Genomic DNA, 17,640 nt, shown 5'->3' on the forward strand with positions numbered 1-17,640 from the left:
CATTTGATATTCAATTGAATAATGTATACAAAATTATTTTGTTAATGTTTGAGAAATTGGAAATTCATTTCACTTAAGTATGTGTTCTAACTTTTATAGTTTTATCATGCATTTCCAGTTAACCAGTTAATATTTTATTAAGATAAAGTGGGAAATGAAACTAAATACCTTTCTGACTATGATGAATAATTTTATATTGTGCATAACATTTTTAATAATGGACTTTTTTCTCCTGGATTTTTGTAACCACAATTTTTGAATCTCTTTTGTATGATATATGATATGGCCAGATTAATATCCTCAGAATTTAATGGTTCCTTCTCTCCTCTAGGATACATTAATGATTTTTCCCATGTTAGGTGGCCTGAAGAGTCAAATGTCTTAGGAGTACAGCACTCTCTTACTTAATCTCACAGAAAAAAATAGAATTCAATTTTTTTAAAATTTGATGACACTTTCAATGTCCTCTGATACTCTGAAAACAATTCTGTGTCTTACTAGTATCTGGAAAATATGGACAATTGGAAAGACTCAATTCTATAGGTGATGTTTAATAAGTAGGGTTACTTAAAATTGCAGTGATGTTAAACTATAATTTTGAAAAGATTAAAGAATGTGAATAAATAAAAAGACTTTAATGTACTTGGTGTAAGTTAAGAAACAGAATATGTTTTTAAAAATGACAAATGGATTCCACAATAAATCGAAGTACCACAGGTATAGCAGAAAATATAGTTAGTTCATTTACTGATGACTACTTTTATTTTGTACTAGGGATTGAATCCAGGCATGCTTGTCCACTAAGCCACATCCTTAGCCTTTTTATGCCGCAGTCTGGCTGGGCACAAAATCATGAGCCACTCACAGCTTTGTAGATTAAAACAGCAATTCTTTATTCCCGAACTCACACCGGCCGTCTACAAACACGTTCTGGGGAATCCACGTTCTCTGCCCAAATCCACTCTGCCCAAATCCACTCCGCATGGGCTTCTGTCTCCCAAAATATACTGTCTGACCCTAAGCACTCAAGAGGAACTCAGCAGCAGGATACGCCCTATTCCAAAAGAGGAACACCCTAATCTCCTATTATACTAAACCGCCCTATTCTAAAGGGGAAACACCCTACTCTCCTATTATGCTAAACTGCCCTATTCTAAAGGGGGAACACCCTACTCTCCTATTATGCTAAACTGCCCTATTCTAAAGGGGGAACACCCTAAACACGGATCCTGCCCTGGTCCTTGAGCAAGGTCACCTTTCAGAAGTCCTTCCACTAGACAGCATGGGAGTAAGCTGGCAAGGAATTTGTCATACCTACTTGGCTGATGGCTCCCAGCATTTTTACAATATTTTGTTTAGAGACAGGATCATACTGAATTGCTTAGGGCCTGGCTAATTTGCTGATGCTGGCTTTAACTGCCTCAGCCTTGGGTGCCACTGGAATTACAAGTATTCACCTGGCACTTGACCAACCACTGATAACTTTTTAAATGTATAATTTTTTGCCTGTAAAGTTCAGGTATACAATTAGATATTTGTTTCAGTTTACCAAAAGATTCACATATGGTTAAATAGAAAATGCCTAATTTTAATTTTTTTAAAATAAAACCACATATATTTGGTTGTCATGTTAGAAGTTTATGGTATGATTATATTTCTTAACAATCTTTTCATATTTTTATCTACCTTTTTATTACATGAACATAAACATTCAATTTTAATCCTTATTTTGAATATTCTGCAAATGTAAAATATAATTCAACACTTAATAATAAGCACTTAGATGATATTTTCTTTTTGATTTGAACTTTTTTAAATTATGGAAGTCAATTTTGTAATGAACTTATGACTAATAAATAAATCACAAGTCATTTAATTTTATGTTCAGCCCTTAATTTGAAAACAGGTTTTCAGTGAATGGAGCAATGAATGAAGAAAAAGGTTTTGTTTCTCTTATAAATCCTATATCATAAAAATATGTATTTCAATTTACAAACGTGTGAGATAGTAGTATGATTAATAACTGAGGCAATTATTCAATAGATATAGCTGACGTCAAGCTCTGCTGATGATATAAAGATGATGTTATATAAGAAGGATGTATGTATTAAAACTAACTTATGTATAAATGAGACAAACATAACTGCAACATGATTGATTAAATCAAGGGTGTAATAGGCTTTCATAATGAAAACGTCCATATTGCAAGTATGGAAATATGGTTGATTCTATATACCCAAAGTGTACTGTCAAGAATCTTGTTTGGGATTTCAAGGGAGGTGGTGTTAGGGGATGGATTCTTGAATGGTGATAAAAATAAAAGCACACAAAAGTAATAAAGAAACCAGCTCTGTGAGTTTGAAAAAGAAGCTATATCTCATAAAATATTTTCTATTTTTGGACATTATCCTTATTCTTCCAGTTTATAATCATGTTAAATGAGTAACACTTGAGTTAGAGGTTCCAGACTGGTCTCACTTATGCCATGGATAGTTGTAAACATATTGGATTATCTGCATGTGAGAATTGCGAGCATGATTTCCTTAAGGCCATTATCTAGACTATGTAACAGTAAAGGGGAGAAAATGGTTTGGGGTTTGCATATCAGGCCATTAACCCTTTCTATTAGGACATTCTTTTGGTATCATTGGTGGATAACACTGATTTTATTTAGTTTTTTTTTTTTTTACAGGGCTGTTTGATTTTTATTTTCTTAGAGAATAATGCTTAAACCTTGCTCGCTCTAAATAACTTTTGAATATGAATGTAATCAATACAGATTATTAAACACAGATCATCAGGATGAAATAGATGGTGTGAATTTCATTTGAAAGATAAAAAACCTGGTCTGAAGTGTTGTGCAGGTAATAAAATAATAAATAGGTGAAGCCTAAGAAAAGCTCTGGCATTGACTTTAGATCTAATGCTTTTTCTACTATAAGACATAATAATCATTTTGGGGACCAATAAACATACTTATAGGCCACTGGCTATTACAGTGTATTACAGGCTTCAGATACAGAGGCCCCACAAGTATAGAGGGGTTCTTAAATCTTTATTTTACTGTCATTGGAGGTCTATTTCATAGCTTAAAAATTTCATCATTGCTAACAGACATTGTTCACAAGAGACCTAATTCACCTTCCATCATTTTGAAATAAAGTAGTGTGTAATTTGAAACCCATTTCAAAAATTGGGATGACTAAGAGTGGGGTGGCAAAGCATGAAAAGGTATCATGGTCAAAATTATTAATATGCTTCTTAAAGGCAAAAAGAGAAATTCTTTTCCAATTATTACTGCTAATATTCATGCCTAGAGTAGCTATGTATAAGCAATCCTTGTGAAGCTTCTCTTTCTCTCGTCATAGGAAATAGACTTTATAAACTTCTTCAGGTGATGGCATTGCTCCCTTCCCAGTCAATCCTTTTAGGTTTAAAACCAGGGTAAAGTAAAATCATGATATTTACAATGCTGAAACCACTGGTACAGACATGCCATGGATATTCTATCTTCTCTTTTTGGAAATCAGGTGTTAAATGTTAACTTTCAGGTACACAGCAGATTTTCCCTCTCATCCCTATCCAAGGTTTATAATCTGAAACAAAAAGGCAGAGAAAGTATTTCAAGGTAATTTCTCACTTCAAAAGAGTCTTTAAAACCAAAAGGATAGTCCCCCTGGGATAAGATCCAGGTCTCTTCGGAATTTTCTGAAGGTAATGTTCCCCCAGAGCCCTCCAGTTGCAGTGAATTTGAGAATAAGAGAAGCTCTTTAATGAATGTGCTGTGAGAAACCAGAACACCTGGACACAATGAGGCAAAAGATCCAAAGATGTCCTCCTTTCATTTTTGTCTCCTGAGATTTGACACTTCACAGAAGCCACAATGTCATCCTCCCTCCATCCCTGGCTCACAGGGGAGATCATTCCATATGTAATCTGAAAGTGACATCTGTACAGGACCGCCCATGGCCCTACCTACCTGGTAGAGCTGGGAGTATAGCTCAGTCATCCTAGCCTCCATTGAGAATCAGAGCACATATTGCCAGAGACTTAGCCTTTTCTTCCTTTTCTTTTAAGGACACCACTAGTCCCACCAAGTCCATCTTATCGTCCTCACTCCAAATTTAGACAATCATTTTAATTAACATACTCCTTTTTTTTGAAACAATACAGAATGAATTCAGATTCTGTCATATATCCTTAACCTTCACAGAGTAAAATATACATTTTAAATTCTCAAATGAAAAACTTCATAAAATATAGCATTCCAAAATAATTTACAGCTATTTCTACTGACTCAGTTAAATGAATACTCAATGTTTTCCTTTTTTGTTCAAAATGTGATCTTATATTTTAGGGACTGTAGTCCATGTCTAAAAGGTTGATAAGTAGAGAGAAACTTGGAAAGGATTCATTGATGACGTGATGTTAGAGACATTCATCAAATTATACTTGCAACAAATACAGATAGAGGTAGAAGAAAAAATACAAGAAAAGGTATAGGGCCTATTGGGGAAATGAAAACTAGCCCAGGTGGCTGCAGGGTAGCATTTTATAAAATAAAGCATGTATTCTGGGGATTCAGTAGAAGTTTCTGTATAATGAGACACAAATACAAATACAAATGGAGGTAACATATACTTAGTCCAAAAGGGCAAGAACAATAACTTAAACATGTTAGTTTTATCCTTGAAATAAAGCATCATCTCTCATGCTTATTTATACAGTTTCCATTAGAGTCTTGTTTGTCTTCATATTATATAAATCTTTCATATTTTATTATTTATACTGGTTCTAGTACAGTAATTAGTAAAAAGGAAAAAAAACCTTCAACTTTTCTAGATTTTTCTTTAACAGTGCTCTAAATTTCTTCAGACTAAAATGAAACCTTCTTAGACAAACTATGAGATGTTTTTAAATCAAAACAAACTGATGTTGTACTTTTGTTGAAAATCTATTATGTACTGCACATACAGCATGAGGACTAAGGAGACTACATGGCAAGGGGCATCATCTTTTTGGAATATATAATGGAAGAGAGTCTATCCAAATCCCTTTCTCACTACAGGAGGGAGGGTGGGAATGTAGGTGGAGACATTCAAGAGAATCCTGTGAAGAGTAGGAGTGACAGCAAGAAAGGATATATGAATGTTTTTTTTTCCTTAACTAGACACTGATGCAGGAGCACAATATGCAACAAAGATGAGGCAGCAGAGTAACCTGGATCCTCTGAGTTCTTTAAGACAGGGATTCCTAGGGCAGAACAAACATTATTGAATTTCTCATTTCTGGGTTTTAAAACATCCCAAGTGTACATGGTCCCACCCATCTCTAAAGTAATGGGCATAAGTAACAAGAAGCTCCAGAATCAACATTTGGCAGTGTGAGCTGAAGGTGGGGAGAAGAGGAGCAGATTGATGTGGTCAAGCCAAAACTATGTGGAAGTTCTTGGGTCCTAAAATGATGCTATAAAGGCATCCCACAAATTATAATTATCTAATTTATTGCCCAAAATATGACAAATAGTAAACTGGAAAGAATGCTGGAACAATAGACAAAATCATAGATTACCGCAATTAACCAGAGCATGTTTCCACAATATAAAGAAAACACAGCATATGAATGACTGTTACAGAGAGGGAGGACACCAGCAACCAGTCATTTCACCTAGGGAGACCACAACTGTGAATAAGAAGAGATTAAACTTCATCTGGTTATGTAGATATGCATCATCTTAAAAGAAGGAAGCAGATTTGTCAAAAGTGGACCTTCCTCCATTCTAATGTGCCTTGAACCACAAGTTTAGTTCACACAGAGGAAGGAAAATAAGTAATAAGATTACCAAATTAATCAATTAAAATATTATATTTTATTTATTTATTAAATAAATATCCGTATTATTATTTTTTTTAAAGAGAGTGAGAGACGAGGGGGAGAGAGAGAGAGAGAGAGAGAGAGAGAGAGAATTTTTTTTTAATATTTTTTATTTTTTTTTAGTTCTCGGTGGACTCAACATCTTTGTTGGTATGTGGTGCTGAGAATCGAACCCGGGCTGCATGCATGCCAGGCGAGCGCGCTACCACTTGAGCCACATCCCCAGCCTTATCTGTATTATTTACTGGAATGCATTACAATTCTTCTTACTCATATAGAGCACAATTTTTCATATCTCTGGTTATATACAAAGTATATTCACACCAATTCGTGTCTTCATACATGTACTTTGGATAATAATGATCATCACTTTCCACCATCATTTATAACCCCATGGCCCCTCCCTTCCCCTCCAACCCCTCTCCCCTATCTAGAGTTTGCCTATTCCTCCCATGTTCCTTATTCCTATCCCACTATGAATCAGTTTCCTTATATCAGAGAAAACATTTGGCACTTGGTTTTGGCGGATTGGCTAACTTCACTTAGCATTTTAAAACTTACCTGAACTCTGATTCATGGACTAAAGTGACTTAATATTTATCTTGAAGTGGAAATGTAATTCAGTAAAGTTGAACTCAGACAAAGGGAGAAATAGATAGTTCATTCCAAATAATATAAATCACAATTAATCAAGCCAATATACCACTGACAAGTGGTGTAGAGACTGAAAAATGAGTTGAAGAGAGAACTAGAGGGGGCTTTTTGAGATGAACTAAGGCTCATTTGCAGCTGGTAATAAAAATATATAGTAAAACAAATTTGAATAACTAAAGTATCACTCTTAATGGTCAAAAAAGAAATAAATTGCCATAAATTAACCTATTTGATATGCATTTATACATTTTATATTTGAAAATAAGTAATAAAATGTTATAGATATGAAATATTTTAAAAATTTTTTTTCTTGAAATTTTGTAACTTTTTTCAGGTTAATTGTTTTTCACAATATGATTTTCACTAGTTGTGGTATGGTTAATTGTGTGAATATGCTATAAGATATTTAAATAATTATTTCTCATATATGAATGCTGTTTTCAATTTTCCTTATTATACATAATAAAACTTTGGAAACACACATGTATTTTCCAATGTTTATGCCTGGAACTGTAGTTGCATTGTGAAACAGTATTTAAACTTTTAAAAGTTTGTGCATAAATAGCAAAATGAAAAAAAAAATGCCCTAAACCTTATAATTCTCAGTGATCTATTTACATAAAAATAAAAAAATATTATATGTTGAAATAACAGTGAACAGAAAACTCTCCATCTAAATTTTAATTAGCTTCTAATTTTTAAGAATTAGAATGCTTCAGAATGAAACACCTGATGAATTTTTTGCTTTATCATGCAAAATCTTGCATCAAATATTAAAACATGTGTGAATTTGGTTTTGGTATGTCTCTCATGCATTGAAATAAAAAAACTCAGGAAAATTTTGATGGACATGGAAAATTTCACTTTCTGATTGAAGGTTAGCAAATATAATTACTGTAATCAACAGAACTCATATTTAACTACTTTTGCTAAAAATTCTCTTAACTCTTTTGCTAATTCTGTCAATTGATAAGAGTCTTGAATTTTGAGTTCTGAGTGTTTAATTTCATAAATAATCTACATTATTTTCTCATTATAGATGCAGCCCATGCTCATATTTTCATGGGCCACATTTTACAGGAAACTTATCAAAGGAAGTTCTATGAATCATCTTCAAATTAGTTTTATAAGAGAATCCCTAATATCATATTGTATGTGATTGTGTGTATGTGTATTTGAGTATTTGATGTACTTCATATTTTACTCTTCACATAGAAAAGAAAATCAGTAATATTACGTTATAAAATGAAAAAATAATCTCATCTTTATTTTATGGAACAAATTACTTCTAAAAAACCCAAACTGATAGAAACAATAAAATCGTTTTAAGTGGGGAGCAGAGAGAGAAGAATTTTGCATGGTATTTTATTTTCATGTATATTTATGTTACTGTCCAAACCAAAAAAAATCACAGAAAACCTAAAGAGATAAAAAACAAAAGTAATGACCAGTAGTCATGGTCACAAACAAGTGATATATTTTCATCCTACCAAATCAATGAATCATCAAATACATACAAGGAAAAGAAAAAAGTTATGTTACTGAGTTAGACTTTTAAGCAACAAATACTTGAGACATTTTCTTTCTTTATGGAATGACGATTTTAGTGATTGAATTTCAGATCTTTATTTGCTTATGTCATTTTAATAGTCCATACCCAAGTATGGATTCCTAATTGTTAAAATATTTCACAAGTAAATTAATTTCAATTTTTCATTTAATGAAATTTAAATTCTACTTTCTGGGTTGGCAAAAATCAAAAGTGAAAACATACAGGAATGTAGATACAAGTTTTCAAGAAATGTAAATAAATTTTATAAATTGTTATAGGAAATGCAATAAAACTTTCAGCAAAAATCAGCCAATGTTTATAAAACACAATGACTAAAACACGTGGGTTTTATAAACATTCTATAGTTTTATGTGGATGCAACATGTAAAATGAAACTCAACTTTTGGAAAGGATTCAGCAAGCTCACTTTGTTAAATCAGAAGGAACCTGATACACAATTTCTTTCCAGAAACTCAGAGAAAGCTGGGAAGTAATCTTTTTGTTCTTTATGTCATTGATTTTTACCTTAATCTTTTTAATGTGCTCTGTTCTCCAAGATTTCAGCAGAAAAGAGAAATTATAAAAAATATATAACCATCTGCTTTCTCTTTTTCTTACAGTGTGTCTATGATAAAGTCCTACAGTCCTACCTAGGATATAATTTTTTTCTGAGGTGTGACTATTTTATCATCTTTCTGAAATATTATTTTAATGTTAAATCTGAATTTTAACATTTTTCCTTGCATTACAGTTTTAATAGTCCTTATCCAGAATGGTTAAAACCAGAAGTATTTAACATTTCATTTTTAAATTTAGGAATATATGCATATAAGTAAGTGAAATATCTGGGAATGGGACCCAAGTTTAAAATGAAATTCCTTTATTTATTATTATTATTAATAGTAATAGTGGTAGTATTTGGCACTGGCAGTTGAATCCAGGAAACTTTACCACTGAGCTATATCCCATTCCCTTTTCATTTTTTATTTTGAGATAGGGTCTTACTAAGCTACTTAGGGTCTCACTAAATTGCTGAGGCTGGCCTTGAACTTGCAATCCTACTGCCTCAACCTGGTATTACAGGTGTGTGTCACCATAACAGTTGTTCATTTATGTTTTTTAAAAGATATTTTGTATGTTTAAAAGAAAATTTGAGAAACATGACAAAATGCTTCATTCACTACTTTTCACAATAAAGTATGCAACATTGTTTTTCAAGCACACACTGAGGAACTCTAACAACAGATGCAAAAGCATAACAGTTATGAGCAGACAAACCATATCCATAAAGAAATAGGTCAAACCAGGTATAGTGGAGCATACCTGTAATCCCAGATACTTGGGAGGTTACATAGGACAATAACAAGTTTGAGGCCAGACTCAGCAACTGGGAAATCTTGTCTCAAAATAAAGCATAAAAAGGGCTGGGAATGATGCTCAGTGGTAGAGCATCCCTGGGTTCCAGCCCCAGTACCAGAGAGGATAAAGAAAAAAAGGCAAAAAATAGGTCACAAAGTGATAAATATAAAATCACAAAGAGAAGTAATGTTGTACACCTAGCCTAATAAATGTCATCATCAAATTCAGTGAAAGACACCCTACATCTTTTGAGGAGACATCAAAAAACATGATGGGTCAATATGACACAACCAATTGCTCAAAGATTGGAGATTGAGAAATTTTTATCTATCACCAAGGTAGATATAGAAAAAAGGACATTTCTTAATTTAGAAAAGAATTTTCAATTTTTTAAATGTAAAGTCACAATGCTTCCACACTAAGTCAACATTGTAATAATGTACTTTTGCAGAATCAAATTTGCATAGAAAAGCCAAAAACAAATTATAATTCATCTAGAAGTATTTACACTATTTATAACTCCAGTATGGAAAGTAATATGAAGATGAAATACATAACAGCAAATTATAAGAAATAATTTTGACAAAAATTGTGGTAAAAACCTGAAAAATTCAACAGGGAGAGATGATGGGAAAATACACAGCAGTAGTCTATAAGTGCTGACCAACTTCCAAACAATGCTTTGAAGCCTTGCATTGAGATAAATAGCTGTTTTTTCTTAAGGCATGCTCTCCTTGAAGAATACATCCACACTCATTTTCAAGTGATCCTTCTCTTTTTGAAAATTTTCTATGATTCAATAGAGAGCAAAATAAGAATTAAAATTTCCCATTTTCTGCATCATGGTTATATGTTGTTTTGAGTGCATAGAAATCCATTTTGCATGCCTTCATATATAGACCACAAGTTTGGCAGAAAAATACTGATCAAGGACTGAGACAGGACCTCACTAAATTACAGAGGCAGGCCTTGAACTTGTTATCCTCTTGCCTCAGATTCTGGAATAGCTGGATTTATAGGCATGCACCACTGCACCCAGTCATCCTTGCATTATCTTCTTTTCCCACGTGCACATAATTATTTCGGAATAAGTGACTTTGTTGGCCTCTTCAGGCAAATATGGTTTCAATCCATTAGAAAATCCTGGACATTTTCTTCCTTGCTGTATCTCATGATCAACACACTCATTTGAATATTTCCACATGTGCATTGAGCTGAATTGAAAAAACAAATTTTATTAGTAACACCATGAAATTTTCTTTTAGAAACCTTGTTCATACCTATTTCCAAATCTGTCATTGTGAGAACTCCACTGAAACCCATTTTCTTCAGCAAACCACACCAAAATCTTCAAATAAGTCTTTTAAAAAACACTTCACTTTTGCTCAATCCTTAATACATAAAGGAGCCTATAAGTTCTTGATTTTTTCAGACCCAAAAGGAACATGAATTGTATGTAGTTGATAAAAAAATTAAAAACAGGTGGGAAAGTTTTGAAACATTAGCAAAACGGAGATATATGCTTTTAAAAAAAAATGTTTCTATCTTCTTCAATGGTCAAATAAATAACAAAGAACAGTTCACATTTAATGGGTTTTGTGACACTGGAGGAACCTGTCACTAAGTGTCTTCAATTCAGAGGGTCCCTAAGCTTGTCAAATTCTTTATATATATATATATAGAGATTTTTAAAATATTTATTGTTTTAGTTTTTCGGTGGACACAACATCTTTATTTTTATTTTTATGTGGTGCTGAGGATCAAACTCAGCACCGCGCACATTCCAGGTGAGTGCACTACCGCTTGAGCCACATCCCCAGCCCCTCAAATTCTTTTTATTCTCTGACAAAGGGAAGTTTTTGAAAGTAAGCATGGTGCCATATGTAAAGGACTGAAGCAGTATAAAACTGAGTAATTTGGCAGGGTGAACTTCTGGTATTTTCACCTGCATTTTCATTCCTTCTGTGATCTTTGAGACAATCACTGCACTTTTATTTGATGAGTGGTTCTGGTATACAAACATTTTAAATACGTGTTGTCCATCTGAAAGTCTAGTTATTACTTGGGCATTACTATTAAGAAATGTTCTGTTTTCACAGCATCACTAATAATTGGCTTTAATTTTAAAAAAAATGTTTCACCATTAAGTAGACTATTACACTTAAATTATGACAGCCTTTTTTGGGGAAGAAACAATTTCACAGATTTCTTCCTTGTGTTGTAAAGAATACAGTAATAGAGACCAAAGTTTGGCTTTCATAATACCAAATCTGTATTGGCCAGGATCTTCCAGTAAGATATAGATATGTAGGTAGATAAGTGAAAGAGTTATTGGAGGAATTAGCTTACACAATTATGGTACATAAGAAGTTCCAGGACAGTTTATCTGCAAGCTGGAGGGTCTGTACTGCCAGTAACTAGGTTATTCCAAGCTCAAAGGGCCTAGTTAAGGGAAGCCAATAGTGTTAACTCTCCCTACAAGTCCAGAAGCCTGATGACCGAGGGACCACTGATGTTCTGGAGTCCACAGGCCAGGTGTTCCGGAATCTAAAACAGCAGAATAAAACTCAGTCCTAGCTTTCAGAAAAAGATCAATTCACCTTTGGTTTTGTTCTCTAGAGTTCCCCCAGCCTACTGGATGATGTTGTTGCCCACCCACATAAAATGGAATCTTCCCCACCTACTCAGCCTCTCTTACACTTTAATCTCTTCTGCAAACATCCTCAGAATGTTTGAAATGTTATCCCCAAATAACACTTGACTAAGTTTCTTATTATTCATTCACCCTAACACAGTGCAATTATCATGCATAGGACTAAAATCATATCAATCTCTTTCCAGAATTCTGCTTTCTACCCCTCTTATATAGCTTATATAATTTTTTTTTCAGTAAAAATTGAAGTTTTAAGCATTTTAGCTTCCAGGATTTCAAATCTTAAGATTTTATTTTCAGGATTATGATATGATTTCCAGGTTTTTGGACTTTAGGGATTTTGGTCTTTTGGGATTTCAACATTCAGGATCACAGCATTTGGACTCCGACTTTTAGAAGTATCTCTGGCACCACCCATTCAGTGCTTTCCCCCATTCTATGTAGTCCTTATCATGTGACTTCTCAAAAATACATGGTATGACAGCTTTACTACTTTATATTTACATGGTTAATATCCTCTACCACAAGACTTAAGAATTTCATTAAAAACTCGGCGTAAACACATAAATACTAAAAGTACCAAGAAGTTCAACTAGGAAAACACCATTTCCAGGTTCAATATCAAACACTGAAACATCCAGTGCAATTTTGTGTTCTGCATCCACCTTAGTAGTCTATTTATATTCTCTTTCCCAAACCAAATTTCTCTGGGAAAGATTTTGGTTCTCTCATAGACAGCATCGCAAGGCTCAGGAGTCCTAAGGGCAGAGATGATCAAGCCATACTTCGCAGAACAGCTGTATTTGGACCGCGCAGCCCTCAAAACCGCCCGGACCCTCGCTTAGGAACCTAATTGACTTCCAGGGACGCCATAGAGACGCAAAGCGGAAAGAGCGGCCTCAGGCCTGGCACCTCTAGATGGTGGGAGGCAGCTCTCTCTACTGCTTCGGATCTTGCATTTGTGTGTGTGCGTGGGGGGGGGGCGCTCTTATTTGTGTTTTTTGTGCACCTTGCACACAAACCTTGTGTTATACAATATTTATAAAATATTTACAATATTTCTAGCATGCTTGTTCTGACGGCAACCCATCTTATGAACTCACGAGTTCAATTTTCCACTTGGGGTATCCTGTCAGTGCTGAAAATGTTTAGACTTTGTGTCATTTTGAATTTCTAGTTTTTGAATTAGGGATGCTTATCCTATTATACTGTAATGGTTATAATATCCCTACCATCTGGAAATGGATGACTTAGCTTTCCTAAATACAAGGTCATGAACATAAAATATTTAAGAAATAAGTCACATTAGTATAAATAAAATCATATTAACCTTGCAAAATTTAAAGGAACCAAAAGTGTGATTATTCCATACATCCTATCCCATGGATTTTTCAATCTGTTCAGACTTTGTGATAACCAACACTTTAAGGAATACTGACATATTGAGAAATTTTATGAACACTATTCCTGGATTTTACGAAAGCCACTAAAATGTATCCCTCACACTGGTCTAGATTTAATTGAAACTTAAGATTATCAGCTGAAGTTCCCCAGAAGGGTTATTTCTTGTAAATTTATGATGGATTATTATTTTTTCAATTCACAGTTGTTTGGTTTCAGACAAGTTACTTAAACATTTTAGGACTCAGTCTCATTTGTAATATTGGCAAAATCTAAGTAACTAATTCAAGATTTTAAGGTGACAATTAATTATTCTTATTACATATAATAATAATTTAAGTTTTAAGACAGTAATTGAATTATTTATAGTTGCTCTTGACACATTGTAAGCATGGAGAAATTTTAATTATCATCATCACCTCTATCATGATCACCTATAAAGAGACACATCAATGTAGAGTATGATATTTTGAAAACACAAGTTATGAGAACTGAGAGATTTGCAAAACAGTCTAGAGCAACTGAATATTGCTCCTATGACAATTACAAATAGAAAGCAAGTAGCTTAGTAAGGATTAGAGGCTGTGAAAGGAAAGGGATGATCAACGAAGTTTCAAAGACTGTTCCCATAATATCATCTAGCTCTTGGGTTGGTCTTTTTCTTTGTATTGTTACTACTGCCACCAACATATATTGGAACCATAATGTATGTTGCTACCTAAAGTCTCTGGTAAGATGCTTGATTCCCTTAGCATTATGAAAGAATGCAAACAATTTATTTTTACAAAACATTTGTATAATTTTATATCATACTTGCTTTTTCTAATATTAGAAAAACAAAAATAAGCAAAAACAAATATACAGCTACAATTCCAGAATTACTAGGCATTTTTCTGTGTAATTATTATATTTTCTTTAACATGAGTATTTTTCTTACAAAAATAAAACCAAATGTTATTTTCTTTCTATTACATAAATATTCAAACATTTAAACATACATGAGTCTTGAGGCTGGGATTGTGGCTCAGTGGTAGAATGCTTGCCTATCATATGTGAGGTAGTGTGTTTGATTCTCAATACCACATATAAATAAATAAATAAATAAATGTCCACTGACAACTAAATATAAAAAAAGCACTTGAATCTTTGAGTCCCCATTCACTTCAGCAATAGTCACATTCTTATTTTATCTACTATTCTACATATTAACATCTTATTTTTACCATTACTAATAACATGACAAGCATATTGAGTATTTTAAAGCAAATCTATCATTCCATCTGACTTATTATCACTACAATATGCATTTTTAGCCAATAAGCACTTTCTACATAAATACCAACCCTTATAATATCTAAGAAAAATGTTCCGAATTGATTGGGGAAAAACTGAATGCATTTCCTCTAAAGTCAGGAACAAGACAAGGATGTCCACATTCACCACTCCTGTTCAAAGTAGTCCTTGAACTTGAGCCAGAGCATTTAGACAAGAGGAGGAAATAAAGGTGATACAAACAGAAAAGAAGTCAAATTTTCTTTGTTTCCAGATGATATGGTCCTATATAAGGAGATCCTCAAAGATTCACTAGTAGACTTCTAGAAGTGATAAACAAATTTATCTAAGCAGCAGGAAACAGAATCAACATACAAAAAAATAAAAAATCTGTGTATATACTAATAACATGTCATCTGAGAAAGAAACCAGAAAAATTCTATTCACAAGAACTTTAAAAAAAGAAACCTTGGGAGTAAATCTAGCCAAAGTATGAGAAAACTTTACGAGAAAACTTACAAAATCCTAAAAAGAGATTGAAGAAAACACCAGAGGATGGAAAGACCTCGTTTTTTATACATAGCCAGAATTAATGCCATTAAAATGGTCATATTACCAAAAGGTATCTAGAGATTCAATGCAATTCCTGTGTAAATACCAATGAAATTCTTCTCAGAACTAGAAAAAACAATCCTAAAATTTATATGAAAGAATAGAAACCCCAGGACAGTCAAAGCAATTATGAGCAAAAAGAATGAAGTAGGAGGCATCACAATACCTGACTGCAAATTATATTACAGAGCTATAGTAACAAAACCAGCAAGATACTGGCACAAACACAGACTTAGCCCAATGGTACAAAAGTCACTTCAAAAGCATCAAAGACCTAGGAATAAGACAAACTGTTAAAAGCAACCCATAAGAGAAACTCTCCAACATATAGGAATGACAGCAACTTTCTCTATAGGACTCCTATAACTCAGGAAAAAATACCAAGAATTAATAAGTGGGATAGTATCAAATTGCAAAGAAAAAGAAACAATGGTACAAAAAGAGAACTTAAGGATGGGAGAAAATCTTTGCCAACTACTTTTCTGACAAAGAATTAATATATAGGATATGTGAAGAACTCAAAACCCTCAACACTTTCCAAATCAGTAACTCATTCAATAAATGGGTGAATAAATAAGACTGACAATTTTAAAAAGAAAAAGTACAAATGGCCAATAACTATGTGCAAAAATGTTCAACATTTATAGCCATCAGGAAAACACAAATCAAAACTATTCAAAGATTTTGTCTCACTCCAGTTAGAATGGCAATCATCAAGAACACAAATTAAATAAATGATGGTGAGAATGTTGGGAAAAAGGAACAGTAAGGTCTGGAACTATAGCTCAGTGGTAGAGTACTTGCCTTGTGAGTGTGAGGCTCTGGGTCCAATCCTCAGTACAACATAAGAATAAGTAAATTAAGATATTGTGTCCACCTACAATTAAAAAAAATAATAAGGAATAATAATACACAAATACAGATTGACACAAAGAAACACAATAGACAACTATAAGCATTCTATAAGTATATACTGAAGTCTTCAAGCAGTTTAATAAGCATTGAGTTAAGCGGAATGAGCCAGATTCAGAAAGTCAAGAGTCATATTTTTTATCTCATATGTGGAAGTTTCAAATAAAACAGGAAAAATAGGTAATTTCATGATAATAATAGGGTAACAGTAGGGTAGACATGGGGAGGTAGGAGGGGGAGGACATGAGGAATTATGGGGATTAACATTGTTATGTGCATATACAAATATATAAATAAAATCCACTCATCTGTATAATTATTATGTACCAATAAAATATTATTTTATTCTAAAACAGCTATGTATTCTTTTGTATGTAACATTGATTTACTGGAGAAATGGCCATTTGTTATTAGAATTGACTGACTTTGAATATATGAATTCATTATGGATATGTTTTTGCATCAACATACATAAATATCAGCATTTTATGGCTTCATTGTGTGATATTTTACAATGAATCTCTTTAAAATATTGAAAATCCCAAGAGACCATGAAATAAAGTAAACACAAGGAAGAGTAAAATAATTCATCTACAACATACATATTTCTTATCTTCCCATGGGTCTTTTCCTAACACTTCTAGTCCATGTTACATCCTAATCTGTTTTTAAGATAATAAATATGAATGAGTAAGAAAGAGAAAGAAAATGGGGGCGGTGGTAGGAGCTTCAGCCAAAGGCAGTTTGCTATTTTGTGCTTTTGACTTAAACTGAACTGAATTACTTGATCCTAACACTTGGGTTTTTTCTACATAGATACCACTTTAAAACCACCATTCAGAAATTCTCTACTAATCCCTTTTACCTTCAAATGAGTAAAACAAAGAACTTTTTTCTATATGCACACTGAGAAGTATTATGGTACTTAATATGAAGAAGCACATTAGAAATTGTTTCACTCTTCAGTTAAGATTCTAAATTATTAAACATGTATGTGCCTTTGTTATTCAATTGTTCTATTAAAAATATACAGTTCTCTTCTGGCCCTTGTGACCTTGGGATTAATAATTGTGTGTCAATCAGTAGGCATCAAGCTCAATATTTTCTCCATATAAATATCCATTTGACCTTGCCCTATTTATTTAAAAAGGTATATTTTCTATACTACCACCTTTATCATAAGTCAATTTTACATAAAAGAATAAATCGGTTTATTGATTTCCTATTGTAGTTAATCTCTTTTAAAACCTTACTGGCAATATAACACTTAGAGTTACTGTAGATTTAAACTCTTGCTATTGAGTAGAGTAAGTTTTCACATCTTGTTGGTGGCATTCCAGAATGGGTTGAC

The sequence above is a fragment of the Callospermophilus lateralis genome, unplaced genomic scaffold (genome assembly GCF_048772815.1).
Source record: "Callospermophilus lateralis isolate mCalLat2 unplaced genomic scaffold, mCalLat2.hap1 Scaffold_129, whole genome shotgun sequence".
Lineage (NCBI taxonomy): Eukaryota > Metazoa > Chordata > Mammalia > Rodentia > Sciuridae > Callospermophilus > Callospermophilus lateralis.